This window comes from Ranitomeya variabilis, chromosome 2 (assembly GCF_051348905.1).
Source record: "Ranitomeya variabilis isolate aRanVar5 chromosome 2, aRanVar5.hap1, whole genome shotgun sequence".
Lineage (NCBI taxonomy): Eukaryota > Metazoa > Chordata > Amphibia > Anura > Dendrobatidae > Ranitomeya > Ranitomeya variabilis.
In genome coordinates this window covers 445,576,840-445,603,818 of record NC_135233.1, presented here as the reverse complement: position 1 = coordinate 445,603,818, position 26,979 = coordinate 445,576,840, and the positions used below count along the sequence as shown (strand labels likewise).

Here is a 26,979-nt window from a genome sequence, read left to right as displayed (position 1 = left end):
ACACAGATGATATTGTAACCGACTGCCGGAGACAAAAACTGTAATTTGACTTTTCTTCAATTAACTTGTAGCGTTGGGAACCGAGATGTGGTTCCATCAGTAATAACAGGATGACGAGTTCTGAGAGTGATTTGTATCTGCACCGATCAGCCGAAACATTCGAGAAACTCACGGGAGATGGAAATAGCATTAATTATCTGGCAACAATGGTGCCTGTCGGGGGTGGGACATACTCAGCGCTTAGTGACCGGTCCGTTCTTGAAGGTTGATGTGTTGAAAATTGGCAAAATTGTCTTGTGTAGACTGGACATGTGCTGCCAAGAACAATGGTAGTCTGTGTGTAGTGAATGATCAGCTGTTGTTTAATGCCGCCGTGCGGCTGGTGTAAAACAGACTTATAGGATCTGAGGGACCGTGACATTGTGGGATTTTCTTGGTATGAAGTGGGTAGTACCTATTGAAAGTGGTTTAATAAAGAACAATCGATGAATTGACGATAGGGTCTTGAGTGTCCAAGGCTCTGAAAGTCAGCCCTACCTTGTACAATCCCATAGAGATACCGCTACTGTAACACTGAGAAAGTTACTGCTGGCTGTAAGGTATCATAACATATACCATATACCATCACAACTTGCTTAGCATGACCAGTCAGAGGACTCATGATGACCCCTGTCCACTGTTGAGTGTGCCTACAATTGGGCTGTCAGGATTACTGCTGGAGAATGGACGTAGACTGGTGTGAGGAATCGCGTCTTCTTTACATCACATGGACGGTTGGGTCCCTGCGTCACCAGGAGTAGAGATGGCACCAAAATGCATTATTGGAGGAAGGCTGACTGGCAGATGCAGAGTGATGGGCAATGTTCTGCTGGGAAACTGTTGGGCCTGGCATTCATGATGAGACACGTACAACCTACCTAACATTATCTAGGTGCACTCCATGGCAGCATAATGCCCCCTGCCAAGTGGACACAAATTATTTAGGAATGTTTTGCAAAACATGAGAAAGAGATGAGGACCAGCCTCCAAATTCGAGCGTCCATAATATATGGTGAAAAGCTGTACACACTTGTAGAAGTCCTGTACAGCCCATGCCCCGGCTGGTCAGAGCTGATATGGCTGCATAAAGGGAAGTTGTAAAATTATAGCTGGTCTGTGTATATAATGTGCCACTTTATCATTCTGGATAATCTTCTGTAATTGACAGTCAAGCAGCGTTCTCTGCATTGGTTATTTTTTCACTGAGGTGCAAAAGATTTGTTGGAGAAGCAAACAACTGATGACTGATAAGCCAGATCTCAGGTCATTCTTTTTATTGCAGGTCTGCTAGATCTTCGATTGACCTTTGTTTCCATTCTTGCCGTCCTCCTTACCTTACACTATCTCCTTCCATCCCTGCTTCTTTCTATTGCTTTCCATTCTTTCTTTCTACCTTTCCATTCTCCATTCATTTCTTTACGATCTTTCTTTCTTCACGTTCCAATTCTTTAACTTTAATATCTTTCTACTCTCCAGAAATTTCATCCTTCCCTCTATTCCTTTCTTTTTGCGAACCCTTGTTCCTTTTCTTCTTCTTAACCTTTCTTCTTTTATACCTTGTCAATGTCCATTCAATTCATCTTTCAAAATCTCCATTTCTTTCTTCTTTCCATCCCTCCAGTTCATAGCAACCTTCAATACTTTCTTCTTTCCTTACCACCCTACAGTCCTTACCCTCCATTCCGTATTTCCTTACCACCCTTCATTCCTTCCCTCCCAATACTCCAGTTCTTTTTTCCTTCCTCTCCAACCTTCAGTCCTTTACTTTATTTTTTTCCTGCCTTTCCACCCTTCCTTCACACCTTCCTTACTTCACAACTTCCTTACTTCACACATTCCTTCCCACCTTTCTTCCTTCCTTTCTTCCCACCCTCCTTCCTTTTCTTCTCACCCTCCTGCCTTTCTTTTCACCCTCTAGTCCTTTGTTCCTTCTCACACTCCAGTCCTTTCTTCTCACACTCCAGTTTTTTCTTCCTTCTCGCCTGCTAGTTTTTTCTTCCTTTTCACCTTCCAGTTTTTTCTTCCTTTTCACCTTCCATTTTTTTCTTCCTTCTCATAATCCAGTTTTTTCTTCCTTCTCACCCTCCAGTCATTTCTTCCTTCTCACCCTCCAGTCATTTCTTCCTTCTCACCCTCCAGTCATTTCTTCCTTCTCACCCTCCAGTCATTTCTTCCTTCTCACCCTCCAGTTTTTTTTCTTCCTTGATCCTCCAGTTTTTTCTTCCTTCTCACTCTCCATCTTTTCTTCCTTCTCACCCTCCAGTCCTTCCTTTCTTTCAACTAGTCCTTTAATCCTTCCTTGGTATTATCCCTCTCTTCTTTCTTGCCTTTTATTCCTTACTTCTATTGCACCCATGTTTCATTCCCTTTCACCTCTTTCCTTTCTTCCTTCCCACCCTTTTGTCCTTCTCCACCATATATTACTTTCTTTTCTCCAACCCTTCATTCCCCCTTTCTTTTTTACACCCTATTCCTTCCATATAATTGTTTCTCTTTTTCCCACGTTACCCTTCAAGCCCTTCATGTATTTCTTTTTATATTTTTTTTGTTGCCTTTTTTTGTGTTGTATTCTGCAGAACTTCGTATGTCACATACTTCATAGACTCAGGTTCAGGAATTGTGACCTCTTTCTTACTGCTACTATCTGACACCTTTTCTACCAAGTGATCTTGAATATACTGTATTTAGCCCCACAGCTCTTTTTGGGTGATTGCCTTGAGTATATACATAAGGGGCCATTCCTCAATGGGGTCGCCGTATCTCTATGTAAAGCTCAGTCTATTTCACGATTGTCTTGTATTATGTTTTTTTTTTGTATATTACCCAGAGAAAAGTCTTTATTTTCAAGATGCTTACAATGGTGGTTCCCAATTGGGAAGATAAATACTGAATAGAATTTTGTTTCCTGAGCCGATTGACTACAACACACAATGGGTTCATGCTGAGAAATTATTTATGATTGCAGCAGATGAATGGGAATTCTCTCTAATTAATGAGAATTAATGGCAGAGAGTTTTGTGGCTGGAGCGTTTTTCACAATACAGACCTGCCAGAAAGCCTCCTGCACCAAGCTGCCATGGAAGAAATGTATCGCTGAACGTGTCAGAAAATGATCCGCCGTGCACACAAATATAGATGAGGGGCCATGGTTTCACACAATTGCCCCATGTGGCTTTCTTCGCTGAGCTCCTTAGTTTCATTGTTCGTTCTAATTCTGCCTCGACACCACAGCGTTCTGTGTCCGGAGAACAGAATAGGGAAATTGTATCACTAGGTCACAGCTTGCAACAGGAACAGAATAGCCGGTCTCAGGAGCGCAGAAGGAGAACACAGACACCAGTTAGGGTAAAACCACAACGCGTTTCAACGGCGTGCGCCGTCTTCTTCACGCGTTGTGGTTTTACCCTAACTGGTGTCTGTGTTCTCCTTCTGCGCTCCTGAGACCGGCTATTCTGTTCCTGTTGCAAGTCTTTATCCCCCGATGTGGGGTATCTGGCTGGAGCTGCGGGGACCTGCGCACTTATTTCCTCCTCATTGGGACGGCCGCTAGCGCTCCTTCTACAAGCCGCCATTTGTTGTTCTACAGCTTTAAAAAGGAGCCTTTAAAAATAAAAAGACATTTACAACCATTTTATTGCCCTAGTTGATCTGTAGTTCAGAATTGGGCAGCCTTGTAACTAGTTTTCATTATCAAATATACAGCTCTAATGCAGCCTTATGCGTTTACATGGTTACAGACTACAAATGAGCCCTGTGTAGTCTGCACTGCAGTTATGTATTACTATTTTAGCAGCCTTTTCTTCTGCTGTGTCCATGGTCCCTACAGTCCCAGATGATGGGAGTTGTATTTTTGCAATAGCTTCAGAAGCCATAGTTTAGGGAACATGAGGGCCACATGTACACATATAAGATCAGACGACAATCAAGGTCTGTAACCAGTGTAGGGATTCATGCTCTTTGGCAGCAGATAGAGTACGTAAGGGATCCACTTCCTATATCCAAACAGTGAGCAGATTATTAAAAGTCAATAAATGACAACAGCTCAGAACTGAAAACCGCCTTTTATCGGAACAAAGTTGTGGCAAAATAAGCAAAACTGTTCACGTAGCAGATACGGGCTCACCCGTTTAGAATAAAGTCCACTCTCTCTCCCAATGGTAGAGACTGACCGGCTTGCCCAACAAGGTCCACTCACAGACAGCTCTGAGTCTGCTTAACTGCCTTATAAAGCACCTAGAAAGCCTGAAATGGAGATAAGGGGTGACCAATCCCACTCAAACTCTTCTGGTCATTCCTAAAACCCTGACCCAAAATCCTGTCCCATTAAAAACTTCTCAACAACCTCTTGTTGGTGGAACCTCCTCTTCGGGGCTTACCTCACCGAGGCTAGCCTCCTCTGTGACACATACCTCCCATCCTAACTTTACCTCTCAATAAATAAATATATATACACACACACACCCTTATTATTATCCACTTCTCAACTCTGACTTTATAATGGGGTACCAATGTCATTATCTTGTGGGAATTCTGGTTACATCTACTCTGCTTCTCCTGGAGGTTTTCACTTCCCTCTCCCATGCCTTTTCAAACATTTTATACTGAGACCCTACCTGCCAGAACCATGCCTCGATTGTAGCCAAAACTTTCAAATTGATCACTTTTAGTCAAATGGGGATGTTGGCAACCCATTCAGTAGGCTTTCAGCTAAAAAATTTCACACTCCACCCCCATTGATGCATTGCCAACGAACAGTGCAAGGCGAAAAAAGGCGAAAATAACTAAATCGGCAAGCGGCAAACTATAATTACTTCAGTATTTTCTTAAAATACAATACATTTGTTTGGGAAATAAAGGGATCAATACTGGACTGGTGGAAGGCAGCCAGGTTCAGGGTAGGATAATACCTGCCTTGCACCCGGGTGGTGGCAGCTCACACTACACCAATGGATAAAACCAAAAATATTGAGCGATACCTCCCCTTTAAAATAGATACTATCCCTTTAATTATGTTAAACAGCTAATAATGCAATAGTTTACATGAGTGACGTGTGTGACTTTCATGGCTGGGTGTGTTTTTTTTTTCATTCTTCTGTGGTGTGACTGCATCACAGAGGGAACATTGAATTGTGTCAGGGAGCAGCGTAATTCTGTATGACGGAGGTTAATTGGCTCATTACAAGTGTCATGTATCTCATACGGCTCACTTGACTCCAGTCACTTGGATTAATAATTCCTTTGTTCGTTTCTCTTCTGTATATCATGGTGATGTATACATTCTATCGATGCCTCCATTTATTCCTCTTCCTTCATAATGTCCCTGCTGTTGATGCAGCAGAGCTATGTTTGCTCATTTTAGCAGAACTCGTGAAGATATAATAACGTGTTATCAAACAACTGGATAACTGGGGACAAGTCTGTACATTTGCGCTTACACGTCCTTCTTTTGCAATTGACCTGTCACGTTTGATGAGAATTTTTTATTATTTAAAGAAACAGTACAAGAAAATGGCCCCAGAACTGCTTCTATGGAAACCGTAATTACAATATCATAATAAAGTTATGAATAACACTGCTATATAAATACCTAATTAAGTGGAAACGTAATCATGTAAATTACTGCAGTGCCCAAATAGTATTCCTCTACAGTGCCAAAATAGTAGTTTGATACTGCTGTCAAATAATAAAACCATAATTCAGGAAAAAAAAAATTAAATTAATTCCATCAAGATAACAATTGAACGCATGAATCCATATTCAATAGTGCCATATAAAGTGAGAGCAACATTTACACCGCAAAGTATTCTTTATCAAGCAGTGCTGAAATATGACCGCCTTACACTGCTGAAATATTTCTATACATTGTCCATCTGTGTTTATATATTACTTCCGTACAGTGGACTTGTACTAATATTACTGTCATACAGTGCTCAAATAATACTGCCATACAATGCTCCCTTAATACTGCTATATAGTGAACAAATATTACTACCATTCAATGCTCTATTTGTACTGCAATACAGTTCTCAAATATTATCATACTGTACTTCAGTAATACTGCCATATAGTGCTTCAATAAGACTTCTATGTAATGTACTAATACTACATCACAGTGCTCCAATAAGATCATACGGTTCTTAAATATTACTACCATATAGTAATGAAATAATATTGCCATACTGTGCTTTAATAATACTGCCAAAGTGTCCCAAAAGTATTGCCATGCAGTGCTACAATATTACTATCTCACAATGCTTGAGTACTACCATACAGTACCCAAAAACACTGCAATACAGTGCTCAATAATACTTTCATGTAGTGGACTAAGACTACACTACAGTGCTCCAATTATAATAACATACAATTCTTAAATATTACTGCTATAAAGTGCAAAAATAATACTGCCATACTGTGCTTTAATACTACTGCCAAACAGTGTCCCAATAATACTACCGGTGCTACAATATTACCGTATCTCACAATGGTTAACTATCCTGCAGTACTCAAATAACACTGCCATACAGTGCTTAAATAATACCTCAATTCTGTGCTTCAATAATTTGTTACCCAATAATATTACCATACAATGCACAAATAACAAATACTGCTGAAATGGCACTCAAATACTATCATACTTCCCTTCATAATTACTGCCATACAATGCTACAATAATATTACCATACAGTGATTAAAGAATGCTAACATACAGTGCTCAAATAATACTGCCATGCAGTGCTCCAATAATATTAACAAATAGTGGACCAATTTTACATTGCAGTGCACTCATAACCGTATCATACGGTACTGAAATGCTTCGATAATGCCACACAGTGCTACAATCATACTACTAGGCAGTGTACACCAATATTACGGTCATCCAGTGCTCAAATTCTATCATAAATTCTCCCATAACACTGCTATATAGTGAACAAATATTACTACCATTCAGTGCTCTGATACAGTGCCAAATACTAGAGTATAGTGAACCAATAATACTGCCTTATAGCACGCAATTATTGCTACCAATAACACTGCTTTAGTACTCAAGTAATATTACCGTACAGTACTCAAGTAACACTGCAATACTAAAATAATGTTGCCATACAGTGCACAAAGAATATGTTCATACAGAGCTACAGTAAAACTATTATAAAATGCTCAAATAATACTGCCGTATGGTGCTCAGATAACAGTAACCAAAATACTAATTTTAATACGACCCTTGTATATAAACAGTATATGCACCTTTTGTTGTTTAATAGTTTATTATGCTGTTACTGTTTTGATGGTGGAGGTGTGCCCCCCTTAACCCTTGGGCCTCTGTGCAATGGCCCCTGGCACCAAGATATTCTCCAGCACTGTATGTTCTGTGTGTGCAAACAATACGAGTCTATAATTCACTACCCAAATAAGATTATTAGACACTGCACAATGTGTAATAATACCGCCACACTGTGTTAAAAAATAAAACTAATATTTTGTGTTGTGGAGGATCCTGGACAATTGCCCCATTTGCCCTCGCTGTAATCCGGTGTCGAGCAGAAGAGCAGATCCCTACATCCTACCTGCAGCATCTGCCGCCTCTGTGCCGTCCTGCGCTCCAGAGATTACATCTCCCATCCCCGTGTGCCGAGAGCTTACAGAGAGCGCTGGTTTTTCTTTCTGAATTACACCAGATACAATCTCATGTAATTGAAACCTTTCAAATGGCACCTTGACTTCCGGAAAGGAAACTGTCAGTAAAAGCATTTAGCGGAGCGCCTGCTGCCGAGCGCCTGACGATAATTAAATGTGACGGCAAATAAGTAACAAGAGCTTTAGGGTAAGTTCACACAGGACTTTTTTGCTGCGTATTTTTGCTGCGTATTTTTGCTGCTTTTTTTATGCTAATTTTCAGCTGCTTATAGGTGCGTTTTTGTTGCTTTTTGTTGCGTATTTGGTGCGTTTTTTTTGGTGCGTATTTTTGGTGCGTGTTTTTTTTCTCTTTTTCCAGGCTAATGTCCTTGGATTTTCAGCTGCAAAAACGCAGCAAATAATGATACCTGCGTTTTTGTTGCGTTTTTGCTGCGTTTTTCTCAACATCCATTCAAGTCAATGGGTGAAAAAACGCAGCAAAAACGCTGGAAGAAGTGACATGCTCTATGTCAAAAAAACGCAGCAAAGCACAAAATACTGATCAAACAAAAAACCAATGTGTGTGCATGAGATTTCTGAAATTTCACAGGCTTTGCTGGTACTGGAAAAAGCAGCTGAAAATTAGCATAAAAAAAGCGGCAAAAATACGCAGCAAAAAAGTCCTGTGTGAACTTACCCTTATTCTTATTTTATCAAAAGGAGCAGAGCGATTGAGTGGGGGGACGACAAATTCTGCATCGGTTACATGGGAGGTATGAAGAGCTCCATATGAGGGGCAGACATATCATTGGTGCAACCTGGGGCCCAAGAGGTACGGGGGCCACTACCACCTCCAAAGCAGGTGGAATTGTGCATTATGATGAGTTATTGGACTGGGAAGGGCCCATATACTGTTATTGCACAGGGGCCCCTCTTTTCTGTTAATGTCCGCCAGTGCTCCATATTATATGCAACAACCATGTACAGATGTAGCAGAGCCAAATGTGTCACCTGATGGTGAAGAGTTCTCCTTCACAGTGGAATGACAAACTCCGCCCTGCTACATCTGCATCTGTACTTTAAAGCATAAATTAACAAGCTCCGCCATCTCGCTGTTTGCGGCTACATTCCCAAGTTGCATCTCCATCGCTGACCTCACACAGCGCCGATGCCGCAGCAATATCCGCAGGGGCATATTCTCGCCAATTTACAATGCAGATAATTTTTTTTTTTTGCAGCTCATCTATGAGATTTCTAAAAACCTCATGCACTTTGCCGACGGTGTAAAATGCAACCGATGCAACCGATGTTCTGCAAGTGAATCCGTGGCGCAAAATCTGCTACTTTTTGCTCTTAAGAAACTTAACCTAATAACTACTAAATCTTTACAGATTTTCCTTATACCTGCAATATTGGCAATGCTGCGAGCACTTTCTTTTCTTTTTTGTTTTTAACGGTCTTCAGCTCGATCTTGAGCCATCGCGACTTGATGGATCTGTAAGAAGATCGATCTTGTGCAGCCTAGATAGGTCCACCAGGATCTCCTCCACTGTTGCTGATCTTCCTCTTCACCTTGCTCCTTCCACCCATGATAGCCTTCTCCAGTGATTGTTCTCTTCGTATGAGGTGTGCAAAGTAGGCAAGTTGTATCTTGGTGATCCTTGCTACCTGTGACATTTCTGGCTTGATCGATCTTGTGCAAACCTAGATAGGTCCACTAGGTTCTTCTCCACTGTTGCTGGTCTTCCTCTTCACTTTGCTCCTTCCATTCTTCCACCCATGATGGCCTTCTCTAGTGATTGTTCTCTTCTTATGAGGTGTCCAAAGTAGGCAAGTCGTATCTTGGTGATCCTTGCTTCCAGTCACATGTCTGGCTTGATTTGTTCCAAACTTGACTGATTTGCTTGTTCTTCTTGCCATCCATGGTGTTGATAACATCTTTTCCCAGCACCACATTTCGCTAGATGCCCACATTAACCATGTGATCTCTAGTTCATGCTTGGAGCATGATTTACATTTGACACATTTCACGCATTTCTCATGTTCAAGTTGTCTTTTAAGGAAAAAACTTGTTCCAAATTTGACTTTTTAGATGTTAAATAATTGGTTATTTTCCTTCTTTTTTTTTTGCCAAGGGCAATGTCAAAGGTCAACACTTCCCTTTCTCACCACCCTAAATAAGTTTCATAACCCGTTGGTTTGTATGCCGTTGGACATGGCACTTTTCCTTCTCAGATCTGAGATAGTTACTGGCCCATCAGTCATGAAAAGGCCAGATTGGCCGACCAGAATGATTGCCCAATCATCATCATCATCATGTCCCATAAGTTGTACAGACCTTTACCTTGGGTCTTTGACCCTTCTCCCTCTGACAGTGGATGTAAAGGGGTAAATTCTCACCTGTCCCAGAGAAGTCATCATTTCAGCGGGTGGGCACAGACAGAAGATGGGCCCCTGTACAAGAACAATATATGGGCCATTTACAGTCCAAAACCTCATCATAATGCACAATTCCTCCTGCTTTGGAGGTGGCTGTCTGCCCCATTACCTCTTGGTTCCCTCTGCAGCTGCACAGGATACTCCAATGTTGTGTCCCCCTCTGCATCCCTGAATTTGTTTTTTGGGGTCTTGTGCCCTCTATGTACCCTTGTCTTCCTGATCGGATGTGAATTTATGATTGAAAAACAATGTCTTGGAAACGTCGGCATCTTAGCAGTAAAAATTGCAAAACGATTGTTGTGCAGAAATTAAGATCCACGGTGTAATGTGGCTGTGCCGAAGATGAATGTGGCCGATTCTGCCCCGTTACTTTCATATTTCATGCCTGTAATCCAGGCATGCTTGTTAAATGGTGAGACGATGGATATCATCCTCGCGTTTCTCATCTCTGGCTTGATGACTGGAGTCAGAAGAGAACTTGCGCCGTGGAGCGGTCCATCCATCGTTCCCAACTAACAAGTGTTTGATTAAAAAAAAATATTTGGGTGAAATATTGGGGAGTTCAGGCTCAGCAGATGTTGTCCTAAGTTAGTGGGATATGAACCCAGGACCCCAGTGATGAAAGGCAACATTAATAATTGGGTTTCCTTAAAAATCTTGCACCGTTTCCCTTCAATAGCCTCTGTGTGGCATTGTCTATTGCTGGCTGCACAATGAGTTAACTGAGAATCCATTAGTGAGTTTGTTCTTATGGGTCCAACAGGAGAGTTTGTAACGCTTTTCTCTGTCTTTTTCTGAGCTCCTCTCAGCCGATTCGTGACTACAGACCACATCAAAGTTGAATGTGTAGCTGGGAAAAAAAAAAGCTTGGAAAAGCAAAAGAGTGCAACATTTTTAATGAAACTGAATTGCAAATATGATTTTTAGCCACAAAATACATACATTTAAGTAAAAAAAAAAGTCTTCTGATTGGAAATTTATCTATAGGTGGCATTCCTCTCCATTGGATACAAAACATTTAAAAAAAGTTTTCTCAAGTTTTAAAGAAGCAAAAATAGTTTCCCATACCCTTTTCGGGAATTGAATAAGTATGAATGGACATTGTGTAATACCTCATTTCACCTGTGGTGGCGCAGCAGGGAACACTTGCTGCCAGGTTTCTTCAAAAAACTACATCTGATCATGAAGGGAAGGGGTTAAATAAGAAATTCTGCCGTATATAAAGCTAATGCAGAGGAAATCTGAGGTGTCGCCCATTGCAGAGAACGAGAACACGGATCTTACGGGTTGCCATAGTAACATCTCCAATTTCCACGATAAGCCTCATTCAGAATACATGGTCTTAAAGGGGTTGTCCCCTACTTTAAAAACTAAGGGCGGTATAAGAAATAATATTCATCTCCCAGATCAGCGTCTCCCTCCTGTCTACTGGCAACAACCTTCCAGAGTGGATCTTGTGACCGCTGCAGCCAGTCAGTCGCTGCTGATTAACTGCTGCCTTCAGTTTTCATCCATACAGAAAGATGGATGCAGTATTTAAAGGGGACCTGTCACTCACCAAAAGCATTTATTTTTTTTACCTGGTGTAATTGCTGCTGTTCTCCTGAATCCAGTGCTGTTTTTCTTTTGTTCCTGCTCCTCTCCATTCCTGAGATATGGCCTCCTGTTTCTTGTATATAAATCTATTCTTGTTAACCAAATGGGTGCGGTCTTAAAGAAAACAGAGCATAGAACGACGCCTCCTTGACTAACAAGACAATGTTTACATACAGGGAAGAGAGGATCATATCTCAAGAATGGAGAGGCGCAGGAACAAATAAAATGTAACGCCGGATTCCTGAGAACGGCGGCATTTACACCTGGAAAAGAAATACATGTTTATGACAAGTGATACATTCTCTTTATATCTGTTATACTGAGAAGAAATTACACCCAGGTGGACTCAGCTTACTAATTATGTGACTTCTGGATGTAATTGGTGACTCAGGATTTTTTCAGGGGTATCAGACTACAGGGGTCTGATTACAAATGAACCTCTCAAATTTCACATTTATATTTCTAAAATAATTAGAAAATCTATAATTCCTTTAAACTTTACAAACACTTGCTACTTTGTGTTGAGAAATCACATACAATCCCAATAAAATACATGTACAGAAGTACTCCCATTAAAGTTTTTATGCTCTTAAAGGGAACCTAGATAGAAAAACTTGGCACACACAAAACGTAGATGCGGTGAGATTTAATGAGGTAACAGTACATACAGTAGACGTTTCTGTCAATTTTTGACCTTTATCAATGTACCTCTTACTATTGTGTAAAGTCTCGGGGTCATACATGGGAGAATTCCAAATAATATAAGCCAGAAATGTCGTAGTGACACCAGGTCAGGAGATGTAAGGGACGTGGAATGGACGCAGTATCCACTGCTTGTCCAGTGCGCAGTGGATACTGCTTCCATCACACGTCCCTTACATCTCCTGACCTGGTTTCACTGTGACATTTCTGGGTTATATTATTTGGAATTCTCCCATGTATGACCCCGAGACTTTACACAATAGTAAGAGGTACATTGATAAAGGTCAAAAATTGACAGAAACGTCTACTGTATGTACTGTTACCTCATTAAATCTCACCGCATCTACGTTTTGTGTGCCAAGTTTTTCTATCTAACTAGCACGGTTTGGGCATCTACTTGAGCACCACTAGCGAGTTGTGCCCACGTTTTCTCCTCTTAAAGGGAACCTGTCACATACAACATTCTAGAATTTTAGAATGCGCGCTCCATAAAACAAAAAATAACTTCTATTATACTCACCAACGGGGTGGTCCGGTCCGATGGCAGTCGCTGGTCTTGTGCTGACACTTCTTCTCTCTTTCTTTGTATAGATGGCCCGTTCTACGTCACCCACACAGTGTCCTCGACCTCACGCCCCAGCGTTGTAGGAATTTTGATCGCTTGCTGCAGATTACAGCTGATACTTGTGGATGCCATTAGCAGGACACCTTGTTAAAAATTTCCCCAAAATAAATAGTGACAAGAGGCTGAAAAAAGTGTAGCCCCCTTTTACACGTCTCTGCAGTATTGAGATGCATCACATGTCCTGCTGTTCATTTCTGATGGGTTTTTATTTCCCTCCTAATCATTTATTGTCCATTTACAACTTTCCTTTAGTGCTCCTGCTATTGTAAGCTTTTTATGGCTGGTAGAGACCCACTTCAGATAAAAACCTGAAGCCGCTATTTACCTATCTGAAATCAATATTAAGTGTAGTGGTCTCGCAGTGCAGCACTTCTCTCACCAGACCCCCACTGCATTATATATAACCCCCAGCTGTCGCTCCTCTACCTCATGGGGAAAGCAAACAGGAAAGGGCAAGAAACATGAACATGGAATTATGGAAAGTACATGAAACGTTACCAAATTATATATATATATATATATATATATATATATATATATACACAAACACAATACAGTGCCTTGCAAAAGTATTCATACCTCGTGAACTTGTCCACATTTTTGTCGGTTTGCAGTTGTGCTTTATGTCTTCCATTTTTGGATGATGGATTGAGCAGTGCTCCGTGAGATGTCCGTTTTTTATAAGCTAGCACCACTTTTCTCCCCAACTTTATCCCTGACCTGTCTGGTGTGCTCCTTGGTTTTCATGATTCTGTTTGATCCCAAATATATATATATATATATATATATATATATATATATATATATATATATATATATATATATATATATATATATATATATATATATATATATATATATATATATATACAGTGCCTCAAAGTAGTATTCAACCCCCTGCAGATTTAGCAGGTTTAATAAGATGCAAATAAGTTAGAGCCTTCAAACTTCAAACAAGAGCAGGATTTATTAACAGATGCATAAATCTTACAAACCAAAAAGTTTTGTTGCTCAGTTAAATTTTTATAAATTTTAAACATAAAAGTGTGGGTCAATTATTCTTCAACCCCTAGGTTTAATATTTTGTGGAATAACCTTTGTTTGCAATTACAGCTAATAATCGTCTTTTATAAGACCTGATCAGGCCGGCACAGGTCTCTGGAGTTATCTTGGCCCACTCCTCCATGCAGATCTTCTCCAAGTTATCTAGGTTCTTTGGGTGTCTCATGTGGACTTTAATCTTGAGCTCCTTCCACAAGTTTTCAATTGGGTTAAGGTCAGGAGACTGACTAGGCCACTGCAACACCTTGATTTTTTGCCTCTTGAACCAGGCGTTGGTTTTCTTGGCTGTGTGCTTTGGGTCGTTGTCTTGTTGGAAGATGAAATGACGACCCATCTTAAGATCCTTGATGGAGGAGCGGAGGTTCTTGGCCAAAATCTCCAGGTAGGCCATGCTATCCATCTTCCCATGGATGCGGACCAGATGGCCAGGCCCCTTGGCTGAGAAACAGCTCCACAGCATGATGCTGCCACCACCATGCTTGACTGTAGGGATGGTATTCTTGGGGTCGTATGCAGTGCCATCCAGTCTCCAAACGTCACGTGTGTGGTTGGCACCAAAGATCTCGATCTTGGTCTCATCAGACCAGAGAACCTTGAACCAGTCAGTCTCAGAGTCCTCCAAGTGATCATGAGCAAACTGTAGACGAGCCTTGACATGACGCTTTGAAAGTAAAGGTACCTTACGGGCTCGTCTGGAACAGAGACCATTGCGGTGGAGTACGTTACTTATGGTATTGACTGAAACCAATGTCCCCACTGCCATGAGATTTTCCCGGAGCTCCTTCCTTGTTGTCCTTGGGTTAGCCTTGACTCTTCGGACAAGCCTGGCCTCGGCACGGGAGGAAACTTTCAAAGGCTGTCCAGGCCATGGAAGGCTAACAGTAGTTCCATAAACCTTCCACTTCCGGATGATGCTCCCAACAGTGGAGACAGGTAGGCCCAACTCCTTTGAAAGGGTTTTGTACCCCTTGCCAGCCTTGTGACCCTCCACGATCTTGTCTCTGATGGCCTTGGAATGCTCCTTTGTCTTTCCCATGTTGACCATGTATGAGTGCTGTTCACAAGTTTGGGGAGGGTCTTAAATAGTCAGAAAAGGCTGGAAAAAGAGATAATTAATCCAAACATGTGAAGCTCATTGTTCTTTGTGCCTGAACTACTTCTTAATACTTTAGGGGAACCAAACAGAATTCTGGGGGGTTGAGGGGTTGAATAATAAATGACCCTCTGAAAAAACTTTTCACAATTTAAAAAAAAAAATAAACAAAGAAATAACATTCTTTTTTGCTGCAGTGCATTTCACACTTCCAGGCTGATCTACAGTCCAAATGTCACAATGCCAAGTTAATTCCAAATGTGTAAACCTGCTAAATCTGCAGGGGGTTGAATACTACTTGTAGGCACTGTGTGTGTGTGTGTGTGTGTGTGTGTGTGTGTGTGTGTGTGTGTGTGTGTGTGTATATATATAGATAGATATAGATATATAGATATATATATATATATATATATATATATATATATATATATATATATATATATATATATATATAGTCTTAAAACAACTTGGCCTCAGTCCTTGAATAAAAAAAGGTGAGGGACGAGATCCTCACCAAGGTAATCACTTGTATCATAGAGAGGGGCTGGGGGAGAACAGAAAGGGCTGGGATGAAATACAATAGACAAGACTGCAAGACTGGTCCATTATAGCCTTAGTGTTATGATCTGGTGACCTTGGAGCCGCATGAAAACTTTCTCTGGAGTCGGTGGAACCTGTACTGACCGCAAATCCTGAACTAACACCGCAACTAGAAGTAGCCGTGGGGTGTGCCTAACAAACCCTAGACACCTCGACACAGCCGGAGGACTAAATACCCCTATAGATGGAAATAGGAATGCTATCTTGCCTCAGAGCAGACCCCCAAAGGATAGGCAGCCCCCCACGAATAATGACTGTGAGTAGGAGAAGAATAGACACACGCAGGTAGAAAACAGGATTTAGCAAAAGAGGCCACTCTAGCTAAATAGGAAAGGATAGGACAGATTACTAGGCGGTCAGTATTAAAACCCTTCCAAAAATATCCACAACAGATAATACAAAAAGTTCTACAATCTTAACTAAAGACATGGAATGTATATCTGCCACTCCAGAGAATCCAACAAGACTGAGAAAATACTGACACAATCTAAGCTGGACAAGAAAACACAAAGAATAGCACTGAATTGTGAAGCACACAGCATGTGTGCCACAGGAAAAAAAAAACAGACACTTATCTTTGCTGATTTGGCAGAAAGGCAGGAGGAACCAGGCAGAGGTCCTACACCTCCCAACAACAATTGACAACTGGCAAGGACAAATGAATCCTGCACACCTAAATACCCCAGTCAGAACTGCAATCAGCAGACACACCTGACCAGGACTGCAACCCAGGGACAACTGCATTACCACCTACTACCACCGGAGGGAACCCAAAAGCAGAATTCACAACACCTTAGAATATGAGAGGAATTGTACCATCATTACAGGAAAGCATCAGATTTACATTTACTATTCTTTTTTTTTTTTTAATTAGATAATTTATAATTTCAGCCCCCGGTCAATCAAAATCTGTTTCTTTCCATAATGAGCCTATGATAAACATTATAGAAGATTCCATAACTTTACAGACCAGGGTTTTGTTTATGTGCAGCTGTGTTTTAGTGCTTGACATCACTGCTGGGATTTCTCTGTTGTGAGAGGAGGAAGAGAGTGCTGCTTTGTAACAATTTGAATGTGAAACAGTTTGGGGGAATATTCTTTGGAAAATAATGGTAACAATAAAAGGAAATTGCTAATCTTGATGTGAAGTGTTTTATTTGTTATGTATAAAGTTTTGTTTTTTTGAAGTTTTCCACCTTTTGTTTAGAGTCTGTTTGAGGGATCGTAATAGTGCTATCCATTGTTTTGACGGATAGCGTTCGTACCCGTGTTATTCTATCAGTTGGTGTTCTTCTGGCTCAGCATGCACGAGTTGCCTCTGAGGATCGGATGGTTCGGTGAAAAAAAAAAAATCTGACCACACGGACTGTCTTCCTGAAGAAGGTGGAGAAACTTTTATTCTTCCTCTCCACCTTCGAGACAGTCAGATCAAACTCTGATCAGAGTCTGATTAGCATGATCTGACTGTTTTTCTCGGATGGAGAGAAAACGCCTATGTGACCCTAGCCTAATAGAAAGATGTTAGATCCTGGGCAGATTACTCTTAGACTCTGGTTTTGGACAATGTAGAGTTAATCATACAACATTTAAGCCATGTGACAATAATTTTCTCCCATTACTCGTGGATGATTGTCAGTGATTATGTAGAGTTTCTTTCGTGTTTTCTGATGTTTCCTCTAAAGTTATATGGATCAGATCTTGACAAGGTCAAATCTGTTGTCCCGAGACAATAGTAGAGCGTATGTCTCTAATTTGCCTTCGTACGATGCATGGATGAGTGGACATAAAGGGTCATTGTGCTCGTGAAGGTCATTGGATGAAAATGTGACTGACAGTTGTCCACTTTCATATCATCCTTTGTTATTTTCTCTTGATCGATTGTTACTTTGGGTTCAAGATGGCTTTTTTATGCTCATATGATAGTATGAAGTTCCTCTAGAGTAGCCCACTTCAATGGTCCAATTACAACACGGATAGGCATGTTAAACTGGGGTCAAATCTGTTGTTCCTAGACAATGGTCAGATGACTTCTGTACTAGTGAGTTTGTGTCTAATTTGCCTGCATATGATCCATGGATGAGTGAAGAAGGGTCATTGTGGACAGCAATGGTCATTGTGGACAGGGAGGGTGCTTGTGGACTTGCAAACCTAAAAGGTTTTTACTGACATAGAGGGTCATTGCTGTCATGAAGGAGCATTGTGAAAATGGAGGGTCATTGTAGCTATGAAGGAGCATTGTGGACGTGTAGGGTCATTCCGAACGTGGCGTACCATTGTGGATGAGAAGGAGCTTTGCGGAAGTTGCAGGTCATTAACGCCTGTTGAGCAGCATTGTGGATGTGGAGGAGCATTGCGGACATGGAAGAGCATTGTGGACGAGAAGGAGTATTGCGAAAGTTGAGGGTCATTGTGGAAGTTGAGGGTGTTTGTGGATATAGAGGGTCTTTATGGATTGGAAGGAGCATTTTGGATCCGGAGGGTCCTTGCGGTTGAGTAGGAGTATTGCAGACAAGGAGAGTCGTTGCAGACGTGAAGGATCATTGCAGTCGTGAAGGGTCATTGCAGCCGTGGAGGGTCATTATGGATCTGGGGGTCATTGCGGTCAAGACAGAGCATTTTGGACATAAAAGGTTAATTTGGGGGTGTAGGTCATTGAAGACATTCTGGATGTGGAGGTTCATTGAAGACACAGAGGATCAGTTTGGACAATTTTCAGTAACATTTTCATCCATTTTCAAACGTACGTTGCTCTTGATCGGGCTTTTCTTTGGGTTCCGGTTGGAATCTTTTTGATGCCCGAGTGATCGGACGCCCTGCATCCAGAGTAGACTATATCAATTCTCCGATTAGAACATGGATGGTAACGTTAAGCCATGCACAGAGAGGGGAATACAATAAATAATGGATGAATTACCGTCAAGGAAGGGCTACGCTTCTCATTCAGGTTGACAGTTTAAAAGGCTTCATTTTAACAACAGGAGAATCCTCTTTCTTGCTATAAAATCCATAGATTTTATGACCCTCTCTATCTCCCTCTGTCACACTCAGCACACAGCTTTAATTAATGTATTTTTACTCTTCCATTGATGAATATCCGCTAATGTATCGTCAAACCATGGATCACAGACACCAGGAGTAAATCACTTACTGAGAATTATCACAGACAATTGCTTCACTGACCTTTATATTTCTGGTACTTTCCTACATTGTCTGTTTACTGCTGCAAACCAAAATGACATCCAACCTAATATGTTATAAATATCGATAACATGTAATTTGGGGGTCAAATAAAACATTTAGAAGGAATTATACAACAATTGTGTAGGTTTCATGCCACAAGAAATGGAAAAATATTTAAACCGTTGCCCAACATTTTATAAATATTACAACATTTGGACCAATTTTGAGGTCGGTGCGGCTTGTGTAAGCTCAGACACATAAGCTTTGTGTTTGGCACAAAAATTAGTCCAACAAGCTATTGTAACTGGCCAAAATATGGAGTAATTAATTATTAAGCGTTCAGTCTTTGGAAGGTTTTTCTTCATCAGGTCCTCATCCATTCACCACCCGTAGCCCTGAATCTATCCTGTGTAAGGATATGGACATGCTGCTCACATTTCCCCCTTGAAGAGACTAGTCCATTTGCTGTATTGTGATATAATGTGAATTGTGTTGTAGTGTATTGTGATATGGTAATGCATAATGTATAGTATAGGATGTTAGTAATGTACAGCGTATGATGTAGATAAATTACTGTAGTATAGGTAGTAGTGACAATAGGGTAAGTTAGGATGGAGTTAATGTTTGGGACTAGCCCATGGGGGGTAGTGTAAGGGAAAGTGACTGTGTTCCTGTTAGTCAGGAAAGAAGAGGACGCCGAGTCACGAACCCCAGAGCTTGTAACGCAGAAGGTAATGGGGCCAAGCCTGACTGAGTACGTGGGATTTGTGAGGCTCCCGAGCGGTAGATCTAAGGCGCCAGTAGTGGAAGAAGCACGACACGGAACTATTGAGCTAGTAAGGAGAATTGTTAATCAGAGCTGTACCATTAAAGCTGGGTTGTGGCAAAGTAGGACAAAATGGTGTTCTTCACCAGCCCTGGAGTAGACTACAGTGGGAAGATACTGTGTGAAAGAAAAATGCTTCATACTGTAGCCTAAACGTCCATAACATTTTGTACTCGCTATCCCTTGTATATAACAATAACCAAGTTACCTTTCAGTAAAGACTTTATTTTTTAATGATGGTCTCCCCTTATTGAATTGTACAACCTACGGTCCTGGCCAGCCCACACCAACAGCTACATGGAGCTGTAATACCCTCATATCTTAAGTCCACACACTCAGCCAGGACCCACACTTTCATGTAGTACGCCAGGGCATAAAAGGAGATGAGAGCCTCTCCCGAGGCTACCAGCCCGCGCAACGCTACATCTGGACAGGGCAAAGTGACATGTTGACACTTCTCATAAACTGAGGATTTTTGGCACCCATTTGTTAAAATATCGCTTGTCTGAGCATATGAAAGACTGGAACTTGGGTCATTGGCATGGTGACTTGTCCATCGGTGGTGAAGCATAGTTTTGCTGCAGTGTTGCTGTTTAAATGTTGGACAGGAGGTCCAAAGTGGCAACTTGTGGTCTACAAGGATGTGTTGAAGAAGTTGTCTGTGGGATTGAGCACTAACCCTAAAGATAACGATGGCTCACCAGTGGGTGGTGTAAGTCACGAAGTGGATAGTGAGCTAAATATTGATCAATAACGGTCTGTGGTTATATAGAGTTGTACCATGTAGGAGCTGGGCCTACAAATAGGCAATACTGGGTTCCATATGCATGCTCATGATTTAACCTAATTATCTCTGTGAGTTATTTGAGGCTGTGGGAACAATCAGCCCATTGAGGAACTTGTGTGTCTAAAAGTGGGTTACATAAATTGGAAGCTGTAGTCTTCTCCTGTAGAAGTATGGAGATATTTTTTTTTTTTTAGCTGGTAGATCTGGTTACCAAAAAGGCTTAAAATGTGGCATAAAGACATTATTGTGGACTCTGTTGATAAGACAGTGGCCATTGATGGTGGTTTAGCTAGAACCTTTGTGACAAGCTGTCCTTGTGGTGGAGACTTCAACGTCTTATGGTCATGGTTGCCCAAGGTGAAACTCTTGAGATTCAGGAAACTATGAATACTTAGGTCAAGCCCTTATAGACTGAAACAAAATGCAGAGACAGGAATGAGGGTGTGATGAGTAGCAGGGTCTGGAGGTGAAGGGACAATGTGCCTGTTTAAGCGACAGAACCATACGTATTGTCCACCACTGTATTTGCAGTCATGTTGTTCACTAAAGATGAACTGCTTCAATTATTTTGGTCAGTGATTGTCATCTTTCGTTCGAGAATCCATGCTATCAGGCCAAGTGGAAGAACCCTCACCTGCTATGAGGAAAAAAAATACACTATATGGAGAACATTTTTATGCCCCTTCTTATTACAGCTAGAATGGCTTTTCTGACCTCCCTTTCTACATTCATAGATATGAATATGGAAGTATCTATGGCAATTTTTGCCCCTTCATCCAGAAGGGCATTTGTGAGGTCGGACCCTGATGTTGGGGATAGGTTGGGGACACAATCTCCATTTTAGTTCATCAACGGCATTGGATAGGGTTGAGGTCCGGGGTGGATACGGCCAGTTGTGTTCTTCCACCGAACCCCCCCAACTACGTCTTTTATGGACCTTGTGCTTTGGGCACAGTGATGGGTCTTCCCCAAGAAAAGGGTCTTTCCCAAACTGTTCCCACAAATCTGAAGACTACAATTGTCCACAACGTCTTGTACTGAAATATTAAGATTTCCTAAGTGGCCGAGGCTGCGCCCCGATAGCAAGCCCATCGCATTGTCCTCCTCCACCAACCTGTACACGGGCACAATGCCGTCAGATGGGTAATGTTCTTTGGGCATTTTGTCCCTATATTGTATTTGTAGTTTTTTCACACCTTTGTTATTTCTTGTGCCCATGTAGAAGCAGTTACTTTGCTGCTTTTTGTTTTAACTAGTGACATCATCAATAACTCCGTGATGTCTCTTGGCCATACTGAACGCCTTTACCGTGTGCAAGAAACCTTTAAATATTTAATTTTTCATTGCTTTAATGGAATTTTGTCAATTGAAAAAGTTTTACGGATTTAGATATAAGGAATTCTTTAGACGTCTTCAGTGCAAATGTAACGTGTTCCATCGGACGATTATATTGACGTATGACAGTCGCCATATAGTTGCACTTGGATCTGTAGCCAATGGCAAGGTCTCCATTACTAGTCAATGGTTAGTTACCCTGATGAACGCCTTAAATTTAATCCGGCGACATTATAGACGATTATTCTGAAGGTTTTGTCTTAATGGATTCCCATGTGCTCCATTATATTTATACATTTTTCTACGTCAGTTTTTTACTCTCCAATTAAAATCCCACCAGGACATCAAAACATTTGCAAAGCTACGATGACACGAGATGTTGGCGACTCTCCATTAAACCTTGCTGCTATCGCACACCTTTCCGCTCGCTCTGCGCTTTTTTTTATATGGCTGCTCAGAAATGCTTATTTTTATCCCGTAAAAGCAAATTAAACTCTTCTTATCTTTACTGGGCACAATTTACTGTACAATTCCCATTACGGAGCTCAGAAATCTCACACTCTGAATAGCAGTCAGGTTTCCAGTTATCAGTCCTCTCCGTTCTCAGAAATGCTGAATATAAGAGGAGAAGGGCTTGCAATTGATAGGGCGCCTCGAAGCGCCGTCCTAGTAAGGGATTTTACCGCACACATCATCATTTTTCTATAATAAACCAATATACCGCATATTACTTTGAATCTGATACATATATGTGCAGCCGAAATAAGTGTGAAAATGTAGAACTTTTTTTTTTCTAGACCGAATATAATTATAGGAAATTTTCATTCTGCAAAAATTTCCTGCCTCTTGCGGAAAGTAGGAATCTTTAATTCCCCAATTTCAAAATACATCCAAAAGTCAGGTGCTGATCAATGCCCTAATGAATCTTTTTACAAGTTCTGTATTTTTTTATAAAAAAGCTCCAAATCCCCAACATACAGCTATAGAAGTAAATGTAAAATTCTGCCTGCCTGCTGTCACCACCAGGGGGAGCTCTCTGAAGACACGTTTATTATAACACTTCTCTGTGCACCTAAACTCCCTCTAGTGGCGGCTGCAGGTAAACACCTCCAACTATTGTGAATTCAGTGTTCTAGGACCCCCGTTAGATGCTTTGCTCTGAAGTGCTATCTCCATTAGTCCCATAGATAATTTATAGTTCAGCAATGTGCATTTGCAGCCATGTCACTTTATTCAATCCTTAAAGCATTGGAAGAGACTAGTGATTGTGGTGGTCCCAGTAGTCGGACATTTATCATGATAGGTGATAAATGTATTTTGACGAAAAACCCTTTTAAATGTCTTTCCCCTGATCGTCCTTTTAATACTGTGGTTGTATGAAGGGAAGCTGGGAATTTGGAGTTATGTATCCAAAAATGGAGAATAAAGAGAATCTCTCACCAGGTTTTTGCTAACCCATCTGAGAGAAGCATAATATAGGGGCAGAGACCCTGATTCGAGCTATGTGTCACTCACTGGGCTGCTTGCTGCAATTTTGATAAAATCAGTAAGCAAAAACCCTGATATAATGAAGTAAAAAAGCAAAAGTGCATTTAAATAACAGAGTTTTTAGTAATACTGTTTTTTGATAAAAAAATAGCACAAAAGCCATCCCACCTCGCCAAGGTCAATGTTGACCTCAGTGTGAATAAGGGCAGACAAAAGGACTGGGCCCAACCAGTGAAACACTAGACTGTGGAAGCCTTATATATAATCTCAAGCTCAGAAACAGGGAGGCCACACCCTGGCTTGCACAGAATGCAACAATACAGAGAAAACATGCACAGGTACACATGCAGAGGTTAAACGCATGTTCACATTGGCCACAAAACATTAAAACCTACAAGAGAAAAAAGTAAGCAAAAACCGTGATATAACTAAGTAAAAAAGCAAAAGTGCATTTAAATAACAGAGTTTTTAGTAATACTGTTTTTTGATCAAAAAATAGCGCAAAAGCCATCCCACCTCGCCAAGGTAACTCTGATTGGGACAGTCCTACACTGTCTAATATTAAAACCTTACCATGTGTCATTGTTGACCCCCTTGTGAATAACTCTGTGTTATTTAAATGCACTTTTGCTTTTTTACTTAGTTATATCAGGGTTTTTGCTTTTTTTTCTCTTGTAGGTTTTAATGTTTTGTGGCCAATGTGAACATGCGTTTAACCTCTGCATGTGTACCAACTCAAGTTGAGCTCAATTTTTGTGTTTTTTTTTTTTGTTTTTTTTTAATTTTGATAAAATCGCTGTTTTCTCTGCTGCAGTTCTCTAAATGCTGAGCTCTGTACAAACCCGCCTACACCACTGATTGGTTGTTTTTGGTGTATACTCTGTATAGGCAGAAAGCTTCCAATCATTGGTGTGGATGGGGGTCATGAATATGGAGGGACTACATGGCAGCAGGTTTACTAGCCATCTAGAGACAATTTCCTGCTGATAAAGAGATTTTATCAAAACTGCAGCAATTAGCCCAGTAAGTGACACATCAATGGAATCAGTGTCTCTGTCTCTACATTATGCTGCTCTCAGATTAGGTGCCAAAAACCTGGTGACAAATTCCCTTTAGTGGTGAATTAACCGGTCTTTGGAGAAAGGTTCAATGATTAGAACATTACCTTCACCTTCTTACACGACATCTTACTGGGGCCTTGGCACTTGGCAGTTGACCTAGAACTTGGTAGTCGTGTTCTTTTATTTACTGGTGACGCTTTTAGCATTAATATTAAGCAGGTCATATGAGGATTTCTGCCTCAGAATTGTGAATATTAATGGAAAGTGAAAGAAGTCAGGGGTCCTAGACGGAGGACTTGGATAGATGACGATATTACATTAAGGAATTTCCAGAGCAGATAACTTTGCGGTTGATGAATGTGAAAATATAGACAAGGAAACCCGATACAATGCGTATATTCTGTTGTTTTTTTCACTTGTAAGGTGGAAAATGACGCAAGAAAAATTTGTTTGAAGCCAGAATCATTGGGTCATATTTTTGGCTTCTTGTGTCAATCAGATCTTTAACTGGACACCATTCTTCAGGAGAAGGCAGGAGAGATACATTGCTATTCATGGACGTTGACCTCCCCATATTGGCAGAGTCCAGACAGATAAATTGACAATGTTTCTGGATTCCATTTTCATATAAAAAGGAAAGATCTGGTTGTGATTAGGCTGTTAATTGCACCATGTATTTGGGTTGCATCTAGAATAAATTTTGGGATCATAGAGCAAATGATTGATAGTCAACCCTCCATCCTTGGAGATCGTTGATCCTATAATTATGGTCATAAGAATTTATCATCAATAGGGTTATTTTTTTAATCATCCAGTATGAAATAGACCCTAGTGACTGGATCCAAAATCACCTCCAAATGGGGTGCCCATGCTGGAACTTGGTTGTCTTTGTCAATGACTGGGCCCACCAGAAGATGTGATGAGTGGGTCAGTCTAATCCTGGCATCATCTTAGAAAAAGAATGGTCTGGACACGATGTATCACTGAGTGTAGACTGTCAAGATCCTGGCCCCTGGCTGGTGTAGCCAGAAGTTGGCTTAGAGGCGATAACACATAGTTGTACTTGACCAGGAGAAGTTGGCCCCATGCTGGGACAATAGATATCTAGGACAGCTGTTGAGTTGGATCAAGATCTAAGGAATCACCCTTCTTCACCCTTAACCCCTGCAAGGATGAACTTTACTGTCCAGATTTCCAGGTCACTGTACCCAGGATAGTCCTTAATTGGAGGTTAGGTTATTGGTTATGTATATTTGTGGAGAAACAGGGTCCAGGTTAGAAAAAAACACATCAGAATAAGGTACAGTAATAGGAATCGGGATAGAGGTCAGGTTCGTGCCAAAGGTTGGTACAGAGATATATTGGGCAGGACAAAATGTAACCAAAGCCAAATAAAACACAAGAAAAGCACTGGAACAAACACCAGGAACGTGCAGTCCCATGTAATAACTAAGAATTACCTATAGTCAGTGTTCCTTCCTTGTCCTGGTGGCCATTATCAGCAGTCATGAGACTATTGTGCTCACTGATGCGGGAAGTCTGAAGGTGGCCAACAAATCTTGTGAGACATCTCGCTATACGAGGCCAATTCAGCTGTAACTTATTGGAATATCTAACTAACTTCTTCAGAGAGGGAGAGGGCTTACATTCCAGTGTCACCCATTGGAAGTAGCAATCCCAAAAGTCAATATTGACCCATCAAGACCCTAAAGGTACCGTCACACTAAGCGACGCTGCAGCGATAGCGACAGCGATGCCGATCGCTGCAGCGTCGCTGTTTGGTCGCTGGAGAGCTGTCACACAGACCGCTCTCCAGCGACCAACGATGCCGAGGCCCCCGGGTAACCAGGGTAAACATCGGGTTACTAAGCGCAGGGCCGCGCTTAGTAACCCGATGTTTACCCTGGTTACCAGCGTAAAAGTTAAAAAAAACAAACAGTACATACTCACCAGCGCGTCCCCCAGCGTCTGCTTCCTGACACTGACTGAGCTCCGGCCCTAACAGCACAGCGGTGACGTCACCGCTGTGCTTTCACTTTCAGTTTAGGGCCGGCGATCAGTAAGAGTCAGGAAGCAGAGGCTGGGGGACGCGCAGGTGAGCATGTACTGTTTGTTTTTTTACATTTTACGCTGGTAACCAGGGTAAACATCGGGTTACTAAGCGCGGCCCTGCGCTTAGTAACCCGATGTTTACCCTGGTTACCAGTGTAAAATATCGCTGGTATGGTTGCTTTTGCTTGTCAAACACAGCGATACACGGCGACCTAGCGACCAAATAATGTGCAGACCTTCTAGCAGCGACCAGCAATTTCACAGCGGGATTCTGATCGCTGCTGCGTGTCAAATACAGCGATATCGCTTCCCTAGGACGCTGCAACGTCACAGATCGCTGGCGACGTTGCTTAGTGTGACGGTACCTTAAGTAATGTCCTTTTACATGACTTAGGATAAGAAGCCAAACCCAGATACTTCATTTGTAGACCCATGTTTCACGGTGTTTGCCCCTCATCAGTGCAAAGCAGGGTGAGAGGA

General features: G+C 41.4%; 1 protein-coding gene across 4 annotated transcripts in view; it reads left to right on the top strand.

The window, feature by feature from the left end:
- The window catches only part of NELL1 (neural EGFL like 1), a 988,017-nt gene that overhangs the window by 384,721 nt on the left and 576,317 nt on the right, over positions 1-26,979 (top strand). The gene's annotated exons all lie outside the window — the stretch shown is intronic.